We start from the raw sequence: 11,830 nt of genomic DNA, 5'->3' as shown, positions 1-11,830 counted from the left end.
TTTAGAAAATTATATTTTTGAGTGGTTTTTGTCAAAAATGCAAATCTTAAAAAGGAATTGAAATAATATATAAACTTACTGTTACTACCTAAAACACACTTACTTGAAAATATTTTGGTTGCTTAATTTAGAGCTACCAAAATTTAGTTCTCTATCTGACTTTTTTGTTACGAATCGAGAAATCAGTGCTTCTGCATACTTCTCAATGTTCTAATAGACTTTCAAGGAATATATTAATCAGAAACAAAGTATCAGATTAGAGACTTGAAAATTGAAATCATATTATTGTAACTGTACATAAGAATTTGAATCTCCAAACCTATAGATATTGTTATCGGGCTTCATAATCAGTTTGATCTAAATAGTCTCTCTCAAAGTTAGAAGCATGAGATTATCAAAATTCCCTTCAAAAATATTGATTTTCCTGTTCAATGATCTAAAATCCCTCACAAGAACAGTCAAAACCAAAAGGATATAAAAAGAGATTACAGGCTCTAACATGTGCTGCAACCTTAACAGCAGAAGAGAGCAGCAAAGAGATGCTCCTCTTCAATGATGTGGGTCTGCCTCCAGAACTTCTTGATCTGTGTATTGGTTATGCCGTCTCCCTCGATCTTTTTGATCAGTATCCCAGAGATGGCGGAAGCTGTGAGGGATGAGGTCTCAGTGACTTCTTGAAACACAAATTCTCAGACTCATCCATAATCTGCTTCTTCATATTTTCCACCAAGAACTTCAATTTCACCAATTAGAACAAAAATATGGCACATAGATGCTACTGAATCTAACCCTCAAACTAAAGAGACACAACTGAGATTCTACTAAAAAATTATCAAACGTCCAGGTCTACTCTTCCAATTTGGCTTGAACGTTAAGAAAAACTACAAACTTAAAATGTAGAAGAGAAATGCAGGTAGCTGTAACTTCTAATTTTCATTCAATGATGATGTAAGCAATTAAGTAAATCAAGGATAATGCAAAACATTCCGGCTACTGGTTTTGACTTCTGATCAGACCCACTCTGTCAATGGCTATACGAAACATACCTCTCATCTGATCCACCGCTTCACCTTGTTGTCCTCTCATTCGATTCCTTCCGGTATGCATCAGGTTTCGTATAGTGAAGATCAGGGAGCGATACCTGAGGTGAGATCTACCCCTTGGTTTATGATAGGCTTTTTGCATCTAGTAATTATCTCAGCCTCCGTGTAACTAACTCCCTACTTCTCTCTAATGTTCTTGTATATCTACATAAACAAAATCACTAACACATCTCAGAATTTTCAGATTGAAATCGTCCATGTAAGCTTATGTTGTAGACTCGACCATATAAGATGTTTCACTTCGACAATGGCAGGTTCCATGTCACAACTTTATCTTTTGGTCAGAAATCTATATTATAATAGTTGAGTTTTTGCTCACTTCTCAGCGTGCCACGTCAGTGTTTTGTGGGCCCCACTTTTAAAAAGTGTGAAAAATGTCAAGTCCATGACTCGAATCCGAGTTATTGAAATATAAACACCAACATTTATACCACTAAGCTAAATGATACTTTGTACATTGAAGGCTGAACCTATTATATATTTATGAAGGTCGGAGACCCTTGCTTCTTCGGGTTCCTCTGAGGGTCGGGTCTACAAGTGTGTTATGAGTTTCATTTTTAAATGGGATTCATCACGTTATATGAAACAAAATCAAGTTTGCAACAATTATAGTTTTCCCATATTGTAAATTGTTGTCGTTTAACATGAGTTTGAGTTTCCTTTCATCATTGTCTCAAACAAGTCTGAGTTACAGAGTTGCGCTGTATGTCTGATCATAATCTATTTTTTAACAGGTGAACTCTTCATGTCCACATCTTAAATCGCTTGATCATAAATGTTCCTGAATTGCAGCCCCTATGTAAACCCTATATATATGATTATCATCTTTGATGAACCCAATTTGCATCTCCACAAAACTCATTGATTCCTCTTAGATTTGACCTATGTTCGAAAACGCGGCCGCCGAAGAGCTGTTCAGAGGTTGACCGGAGCGATTATGCCAAAATTGGTGTAGCCAGGCGTTGACCCGCGTTGACCCGCGTAAGACCGCCTAATTTCTGCGTTGACGGCCTAATTCCCGCCTATTCCCGCGTTGACCGCCTAAGTTTTTTTTCGTCCTTGTAAGTTAAAACACGGTTAATTATTTTTTACTCATTATTGACAGATTTTGTGTAATTATTCATTACTAAATAATTATAATTAGCAAACCCACCATTTACGAATCAAAAAGAGACTGTTTAAAATTATATAATTATGTCTAAAACTTGTATCATCATGTTTTAAATTAGCTAAATATATTATAAATATATTAAATTGTATTCAAAACTAGGCCCCGCGTAATCCCTGAGTACTCCCCAATTTTTCGGTAACTCGCTAGGCCCGGGGTTACCGTCCGACTAGCGCCTAGCGTAGTTCCAAACAGGGAATTTAACCATCTTCTAGAAAATGTTTCTCTCTGCCTCTCCAGTTCGTCAAACCGGCGTCCCGGCGTCTGTCACTCAACCTTCGAGTGTCTCCGTCTTGGTCGTAGTAGTCAGAGCATAGCCTCTGACTTCCTCGCTTATGGGATTCCCTGAACTTCAAGAAAGAGATGGAGTTTGTGGGAATCACAGTTCTCTTTCTTGATGAGAAGGTAAGTTAATCTTCGATCTATCACACTTATTTAACATAATTTTTTTAATTTATTTCCTGATTCTTTGTTGGATAATACTATTTGCAGATTCCGTGATTCATGGGTTTACTCCCGTCGGACGTGCTAATCATTACATGCCATCTTTGAAAGCAGGTTCCATTGTAAAAGTCGATTGTTTTGAGGTTGCTAGGTGCTCAAGCAAGTACAAGATAACTGATCATCCATTCCTCATTCGTTTCATCTCACTAACCATTATTGATAAAGTCATCACAGGTGCTCTTGAGATCAATCTCCAGTCAAGATTAGACTGTTCGATAATCTCCAAGTGATTGCGAACACAAACCTAGAACTCCCAGGTATATTATCATATTGTATATGGGTTTATATTATGTTTCGATATCATAACTGATATTTAAACTCGAAGATGTGGTTAGGAAAATCCGTTCTATCCAGGGGTCTGACCTCACCAAAGAAACAACTCGAGTCGTTATCTGTCTCCTCATTGATCCGTAAAAAACAATCAACAGATAATTATCTTTATATTACTGTCTATATTGTGCTAACATCAATAATCAAAAATATTTCATATCCAAGATTTGTGGTCGTCTAGTCATCTCCCTTACTTATCAATCTAGTTTTACACAAATCTTTATTTTAAAGCTTAAAAGAAACCACAATAACCCAAACAATCAAAACACCAAAAACTAGAATCCCAAACAGACGAATCATTAATGATCACCTCTCTTTTTGTCTAATCTTACAAATGAACTTCAAAACAAATATACCAAACCAATCAACTCAACTAAAACTCAACGACACATACATTGAGTCAGCTAAACAAATACAAACTACACGACCAACTATTTAACAATTTACAAACTTACTTTCACAGATGCTTACGAAGAAGATGAAGACGACAACCAAGATAAGTGAAATTACCTAAACAAAAAAGCAGAGTAAGTTACAAAATCTGATAAATACAACTAACAATAATTTTTGTTTACATATTACCCATCAAATAAAAGAGAAACAAACACAACCACACTAGGAGATACAAGAGACAATCCCAACAGACACAATGGCGGCAACAACATCTCCACCTGCTCACTCCTCTTGTCTTATGAAAATAGCTTACATGCTCAATGTCAACAGGCCAATGTTATTGTCTTCTTAATACATATATTCGTTTAAAACTCATTAAGGCTCAAATACTAATTGTCACTCATTTTATAGTTATTTCTACAAGTCTTCATGTATTTGTTTTTTAAAGGTCCGGTAAAAGCAATAAGTTTAAAAATAAAAAAAATATATATAACCAGCATAATAAGAATAAAAAAATTATTACTTAATACACACTACATAACTAAACTGGAGAAAAAATATATAGAAACAAAATGTACTCTCAACAACCTTAATATAATTTATGTAATCTCAACAGTGCAAGCAACAAATTAAAAAGACAAACAAACAATAAGTCTAAGTGACACAGCAAGCAACATCACGAACCATATCAATTACATTACTAACATAATTTAGTCTTTCATGAGTGGAGAACAGTGCATACACAGTTCATCATCACAACTTTAGCCCTATAACAATAAAAAACTTGAAAAAAAAATGATCAACCCAAAACGCAAAATTCACGGCTACAATAACCCTAATAAATATTGAAATGAAACAAGAAATATATCCACAACCCCGCGCTTGCGCGGAGGCAATGTCCCTAGTATGAATAATAAGGGAAAAAATGGGTTGGAAAGTTGTTATTCACATACTAAGGCAAAAACATATTATCTGCCGCAAAAAAAAAGTTTACAGGTCAAGATCAAAAGGGACGTAAGGGTGTTTGTAAGGATCCTACCTGAGAGGTATGATCCTCATCCTCTAGATCTTCAACCACTGCAACCAATAAAAGCTCTTTAGGGTCTGATGTTACGTCAGCATCTTTCATGGCAAGTGAAAACGGAAGAAGCGGTTCCACCTGCACGCTGCTTTTCCATGGATCCAAATACGCATGTCTGATAAAAAATCCTCAAGATCTTCCTCTTTAACCTCCTGAAAAACCTGGATCAGAACAACTTTGGGCTCATCATAACTACATTGATTCTTACCATTTGAAGAGAACCAAAAAAAATCAAACCAAACCAAACCTTGACATCCTTCTTTTCTTCCGTTCAAGTTCTTCCTCTGCTTTGGTCTCCTAATTCAGATAACAAACATGAGATTCTCCCACTCTACCAACGGGTAGAAGATAAATAAGATTTGGGGAAATCCTCAAAATATATATGCATCGGTTGCTCTCAGCTCATTCGAAGAAAGAGCTTCTTCTGGATGCAAAGCTGATTACGAGGACATGAATATGAATTACACGACCATCATTCATCAGCAAGAAAAATCTGGAGAAACATAAAGCAACGATTACTCTGTGAGACTCATTAACCATCAATTCTTTCTTTTTTCACCAAAGGAGGTGATTTCAAGGTTGTTTAATAAGAATCAATGTTATAATTAGAAATCTGGAACAAAATTTATGGAGAGGAAAGACGAAAAAAAAAGTTTGGAAAGTGCCAAAGCAAAAATAAGAGTTATAAGCCTGGAAGTTGTTCGTTTTGGAAGAAAAAGGGCAAAGGTCTTTATCATTAATCGTTTCCGGAGAAGCGCAAATATCTTGATTAGTATTGTCATATAAAATTGATATGGTAATTCAATTTTGATTGGTGGATTATTTAATCTGACGTGTACACCTTTGATGCTGAGGATATTTTAGTATTGTAAGATTTCATCGATTACTTTAGGGGTGGGCATTTTACCCGATATCTGAAGCCGCACTCAAACCCGATCCAAAAAACCCGAACCAAAATCCGAACCGAAGTAGCAAAATATCCAAACGGGTATTGAATTGAAGAGACTGGATATCCGAACCCGAACGGATAATATCCGAACCCGAATGGATATCCGAAGATAACCGAACATATGTATAATTAACTTTATATTTCTAGTTTACATCTCTTATTTTATATAAGATATTTATATTGATACTACAAATACTTTAAGTTCATATGATATACATACAATTACAGAAAAAATGATTTGCTACTCACTTAAAATGCATGTCAAACTTTTTATTTCAATAATTAAAAAAAGTTACATCCAAAATTTAAAAACAATAACCAAATTAATGTCTTTTTAGTTTCAAAATGTTGTGATGTTCAAATTTATTAACCATTCAATCTATTAAAAATAAAAAATTAGTTAAGTGAAAGCTATATTTTTAAATACAAGAAATTTGAGAAATAAAAAAAATAATTATTTTTTCAAAATCTAAATATCAGAATCCGATCAGAAATAACCGAATTCGAACTAAAAATACTCAAACCCGACCCGAAGTATAGAAATACCCGAACGGGTTCTACACCTCTATACCGAAATACCCGAAAGTCCAAAATACCCGGCCCAAATCCGAACGGGTACCCGAACGCCTACACCTAATTTATTTTATAGAATTGCAAATAGATTTTTACTTTGACGAGCAAACTGTTTTTTTATTTAGGTAATATTTATTCTTTTTTTTTTAACTAGGGCCGTGTTCATTCTTGAAATTTTAGTAAAATTAAATTCAAACTTAAATATCACCATTTAATATACAGAAAGAATGGTGGGAAATTTCAAATTGAATGGTGGGAAATTTCAAATTTCCATAGGTACTTAGATGACTATAAGCATTTCATTTGATAAATTTAGAACTTTCAAATATATCCTGTTTGTGTAAAAAAATACAAAATCTTAAATTATTTTTCTAAGACCATCGTACCAGTAAAATATTGTGTGATTTTGTGTGGCTTTTTTTTTATGATAGTTTGATATTTCATTGATTCATAAAAAAATTCTTAAAAAGGTAAATGATACAGAAAAACTATATTGACAAAAAATATATTTTTTGACATCACCTCTTATTATTGACCACGTTTGTTATGAAGGGCTAATCAGATATTATTTTTTTATGAGTGATTTTGATTATAATCAATAAAGGAATTATTTAAGAAAGTAACAAATAGTGTTTGTATAAAAATATTAATAAGATATTAGAATTGTTTTTAAATATAGCCTAATTATAAAAAAAAATACGGTATTAGAAATAGTTTTTTTTTGTTGCCATTTACAATGCAATTTCTCATTTTTCAAAGTTCAGGGCCTTCAGGCATCGAATTCTTTATTTTTTCGGGTGCAAATAAAAGGAATGCATTCTCTTCAATAATCCGAAATTAACTTTAACCATGTATAAATGTTATAAAATTCTTGGAAGCAAGTGCACCTCACCTTCTTTAGATCCATACATATATAGAAAAGGAGTATTATTGTACCTTCTTTTTTACTGTACTCTACATACTGAAAAAAAAAGGAGCAAATAAGCAAATCATTAGACACAGTATTACGTTGGTCAACAAGATGACCATCGTTAATTTATGACTAAAACATGCTACTCTATTTTATACAAAAATGTCTCAGGCATCAATCTTCCAGGCATCTCGGGTTCGATCCGCGCCTCCTGCAGTGGGGCTGATGCGCCTCCTGCAGTGGGGCTGATGGGCCAACTGGACCGGCCCGTTGCGGCCCACTAATAAAGTTGACAAAAAAAAAAAAAAAAGTTGTTTTTAACATTTCAATGAAAAGTTGACAAAGTATATATATATTTTCTAATCTTAAACCAGGATGATTATGGACAAAAAGTTATTTTCTGAGTTCCAAAAGATAAGATGATTAATAAATGATGTTACTGTTAGTTGAGAATTTGACCATTTAAATCATGTAGTTTTTCTTTCAACTACTAAAATTATAAATAATTATTAAATAACACGAAAACACTTGAGAAAATCCCATAAAAAAAAAAAACTCTCAACACATTTTAATATCAAGAAGATGATGACCATTTATTAAAATAAAATAATTACAGTTATACTCTTAATTTCTTTTCGCTACATGCAACATTCACATCCCTTATATAGCTCTTTGCCTCTAAATTGGTTCTCTTGATCGTTAAGCGAAGAAAGCCGGAAACTTCACTTTTCTCTACTCCACCTTCAACGGTTAATTCGAGTTCCTGGTTTCTTCATTTTCCCCGGCGATTTTCTCCTCGCCACTCTCCTTCGCCCTCCGTTTCAAGTTCAATTTCTCGGCGCAGGTATGTACGAATTATCCCGTTTTGCGAACGATCGCCATGAAAGTCGTTTTCTTGATTGTATCTAATCAGTTCGTTTCAAATCAGATTCACGTCTACATCCACTTCCACTTCCACGGCGCGGCGCGATTCTTGTTGATTCTTGATTTTCCGTCGAGGTATGTATCCCTTAAAGAAAGATCTCCATGAAAGGTCACGTCTTGCTTTTCTTGTGTTATATTGATAATGAGGTTTGTATAATTGGTAAGAAATAGTTGTTTGTAGTCCTTTCGCCTTCGTGATTAGATCTTTCTCTAAAGGACATTTAAGTCTTTCTTCAGTCTTGGCTTTCTTTGTATAATTGGCAAAAGAAAATGGTTGTGGTCATGAGTTTGTATAATTGTCAAGAAATGAGTTGTTTTGTAGTCTTTGATTAAGCTCTTGCTTCAGTCTTGGTTTTTTTTTTTTTTTGTATAACTGGCAAAAGAAAATGGTTGGTAAGATTGTTCTGGAAACCGGAGATATCTTGAGTCCACCAAAGCCTGATGAGAATTCACGCAAAATGGTTACTTCAGAGTCTCAAGCTGCTGATGATCTTAAGGCAAACGGAGATATGCTCAAAGACAGCTCCAGTGATTTGATTGGAAATGAAGAGTCGGTTGTGTCAGAAAAGAATATTCCTCAGGATCTTATTGAATTGATTCTTCAACGCCTTCCAGTGAAGTCAATTTTTCGCTTCAAATTGACTTGCAAAGACTGGAGAAGTCTCTCTACCCTACCAAGGTTTATCTACAAACACTTAGAAGTTAGTCAGAGGCGGCTGTTTCTTCACATAAGGGGCTCTCAAGTTTGGCAGCTTGATCTAGAATCTCTGACATATTCAAGGATCCAAGACTTTGGAGAAGAAATTGGAAGCATCTCACACTGTGATGGCCTGGTTCTGTTGAGCACATCTTGCTATGAGCCTTCAACCAAAACTCTCGCTCTCAAGGTGCATGCGCCTGGATACCTAGAATTGGGCTCTCCTTGTATGATTTCTACTGCCTAGGGAGAGATAGCAAGAAATCCTACAAAGTATTGAGGTTCACACATGGAAGATATGATCAGGATGATTTTGAAGCAGAAGCTGAGTTATATGATCTTGAATCACATCGCTGGAAGACTGTTGAGATAATAGATGACTGGATTACACATGGCAACAGCAACTTTGGAGCGGTGTCCGTTGAAACTAGCTCATATTGGGTTGCTGCGACAGAGGAGGGTAAATATTTTGTGCAGAGTTTAGACTTCACTGCCGAATGTTTTAGAGCCATAACTCTCCCACAAGCACTTGCTCTCTCTGGTGAAAAAACACTGGCTCTGTCGCCATTGGAACACCAAAAGCTGTCTATTTTGTGTCAGATAGCAGACAAAACCGAGCTTTGGATTACTCAGGTTGGAGATGTTGTGAATTGGGAGAGGTTTCTTGTTTTTACAGGACATCAGCTTATACCTCAGAATCCAACCTTTCTCATCATGGAAAAAATGGTCAAGGTGTTTTGTGAAGAAGTAACGGTTGATAGAAGTTTTGCTAAGATCAAAATCAGACAGATAGGCCAGGGCGGCTTTGAAGATACCCAAATAGCACAATATCGATTTGATAGGCATACAAGGAGTTGCCTGTATACAGAGAGTCTGGTTCCCTTGCCATGAGGTGCGTTTGGTTTTTATTAGGTATTTTCTTAAAGTGCGTTAGGTTTTTATGAGGTGTGTTTGGTTTCAATGACAATATTTTCTTATGCGTTTGGTTTCAATAACAATATTTTCTTAGGCGTTTGGTTTTTATGAGGTGCGTTTGGTTTTTCTTATGCAGGTACAATGTTTCTGAGGCAAAGCATCAATATAGTCTTCGGTGACAGAACAGTTTTTTTTTTCTCTGGGAGTATGATAGGAAACCAGATGCGGCAGACAAGGTGTTTCTGAACATGTTAATACAAATTTGTTGTAGATTTGCTTAAGAGATTCTTTTTGGATTGGGATACAGAGATACTATAGAGTCAACGGTAAAGTACAGTTTTTTCCCTGAGAGAGTATGATAGGAAACTAGAGGAGGCAGAGCAAAGTGTCTCTTTAACATGTTCTTGTTGTGGATTTGGTTACAGTTTCTTTTTGGATTGAAATACAGAGTTAGTCAAGTGAACTGAACTTTTACTGAATTCAAAGTTGAGATCATAAATTGGCCATCTCGGATGGTGGTGTTTGCTGTTTGTTTGGTTGATAATCTTGTTTGATTGAATTCACACTGATAGCTTATGCTTTCAGTGACTTAGTCTTGTCCAGATGGTCTTTTTCTGATGTTTTTCAAGAACATGAAGATTCCAAACATACACATAACAAATGACAAAGAGCAAAGAAACCTTCACTATAAAAGAGAGAGAGAAGGCGACCCTCTTATTACAAATAAGAAGAACTAGATATATGAGCTTCGACCTTCACCTTCGTTTCCATCTGCTCAAACACTTTCTTGTTAGTGCCTTTCACCTCTGCTTCAAGTCTTTGCATTTTGGTAAGCCACTGACTCTGTGTCATCTAACAAAGCTTCATACACCCATTTGAAAGCACGATTATCATTGTTTGCATAAACTTCAACATTGGTGATAGAAGGGTGGTAGCTTGGAACCTCAAGCATGGTCTCAAGACTAGAACCATCCACAATGGGCAAACGCATGCATATACTTGACAAGAGATTTGTTGAACAATGGAAGGGTATCTTCCAATCAAATCAATCTGAAACTTAGCCTTATCAAACCCAGTGACTCGATGAAGATCATTCAAGAATGTGGGTATCAACTCTGATCACTCTGGGAATTGATGATCCATCTTGGTAGATTGGACCATCAGCGCCATCTTTAATACATCCGTTCCAATAACAGAACACATGAATCTTTCTTTTCTCCATGAGCTCTTCAGCTAAGTCAGTCAAAGAGAAATATCAAAAGCCATTGGTGATAATCAGAAACTGTTACCTTGGTCCCTCCTCAAAGCAAAAGTTTTGTTGTAAACAATACACGAGTATTTTTGGGTAGATAAGACTACCTCTTTTTGTCTTTTTCATTGATTAAATAGAGATAAACAACAATGGAAATGGAGCTCAACTCCTACAAACTGGAAATGGGAAAGTGGAAGAGGTGGTTCCTTATCTCAAGGAAGACCAAGCCCTCTTCTTATTAACTAACTTGAAACACAAGAAATGACTAAACTTATGAATAAAAGTTAAGGAAAATACTTCTGGTTTCTAAAGTTAAGGTGATAATCAGAAACCCTTAAAAACTCAAGGTAGCAGTAGCAACAACCAGCAATGTAAGATATAAAGAGAAAGCTTTCTAAAAGAGAGAAGTGAATTAGATAAACCCTTAACGAAATGGAACTTTGTGAATTGAGAAACCCCTAAAGCTGTCATATTTTTTAGGGAGAATTGCCAAGTGTGACTCAAAACTTGGAGTCAAACCCAAAACAATATCCCAACTTGGGTCAAAGGCAAAAGTAACCTAAAAGGCTATTGAAATTACAACTATCCCCTTGTGACCAAACAAAAAAACGGAATTTTTTTTACGTTTCTACCTCTCGCAAGTCGTCTGTTTAGACGACTTGCAAATAAGTCGTCCAGACGACTTAACTAAAAGTCGTCTGGACAGTTAGTCTTAAACATAATTTAAAAATTTTGTAAAAAATATTTTGATAAGTGAAAAATGGGAATTATGTAATTAACATATGTCTTAGGAGGTATAAATTAAGATATAACAAATTTCAATTGTTTTCAGCATAGATGAGTGAAAGTAGTGAGTCATGATATTCTTAAGTTTATGTTTCATCAACATATGTTGTAGTATTGTATGTGTTCTTAGGGTTAGATTTTGGAAAGCATTAAAACCGTTTTTGAAAATTTTTAAAATTACTTATGCCTGTTCATTTTTGTGTATAGTAAACACTATTTAAGTATAATTTGATTTTATAACGTGG

At 35.1% G+C, this 11,830-nt stretch overlaps 1 long non-coding RNA gene and 1 pseudogene across 1 annotated transcript; one reads left to right on the top strand and one right to left on the bottom strand.

The window, feature by feature from the left end:
• Positions 1–916: 916 nt before the first annotated feature.
• Positions 917–5,292, bottom strand: LOC106341181. The gene is made up of 3 exons (XR_001269577.1): positions 4,827–5,292; positions 4,538–4,740; positions 917–1,247 (listed from the first exon to the last, which is right to left on the bottom strand). It is a non-coding gene; the product is annotated as an uncharacterized LOC106341181 (long non-coding RNA).
• A 2,353-nt stretch (positions 5,293–7,645) lies between these two features.
• LOC106340084 lies at positions 7,646–9,991 on the top strand (annotated as a pseudogene).
• Positions 9,992–11,830: the final 1,839 nt, after the last annotated feature.

Source organism: Brassica oleracea, chromosome C4 (genome assembly GCF_000695525.1).
Source record: "Brassica oleracea var. oleracea cultivar TO1000 chromosome C4, BOL, whole genome shotgun sequence".
Classification (NCBI taxonomy): domain Eukaryota; kingdom Viridiplantae; phylum Streptophyta; class Magnoliopsida; order Brassicales; family Brassicaceae; genus Brassica; species Brassica oleracea.
The sequence above is the reverse complement of the archived record's forward strand: the minus strand, read 5'-3'. Positions and strand labels throughout refer to the sequence as shown.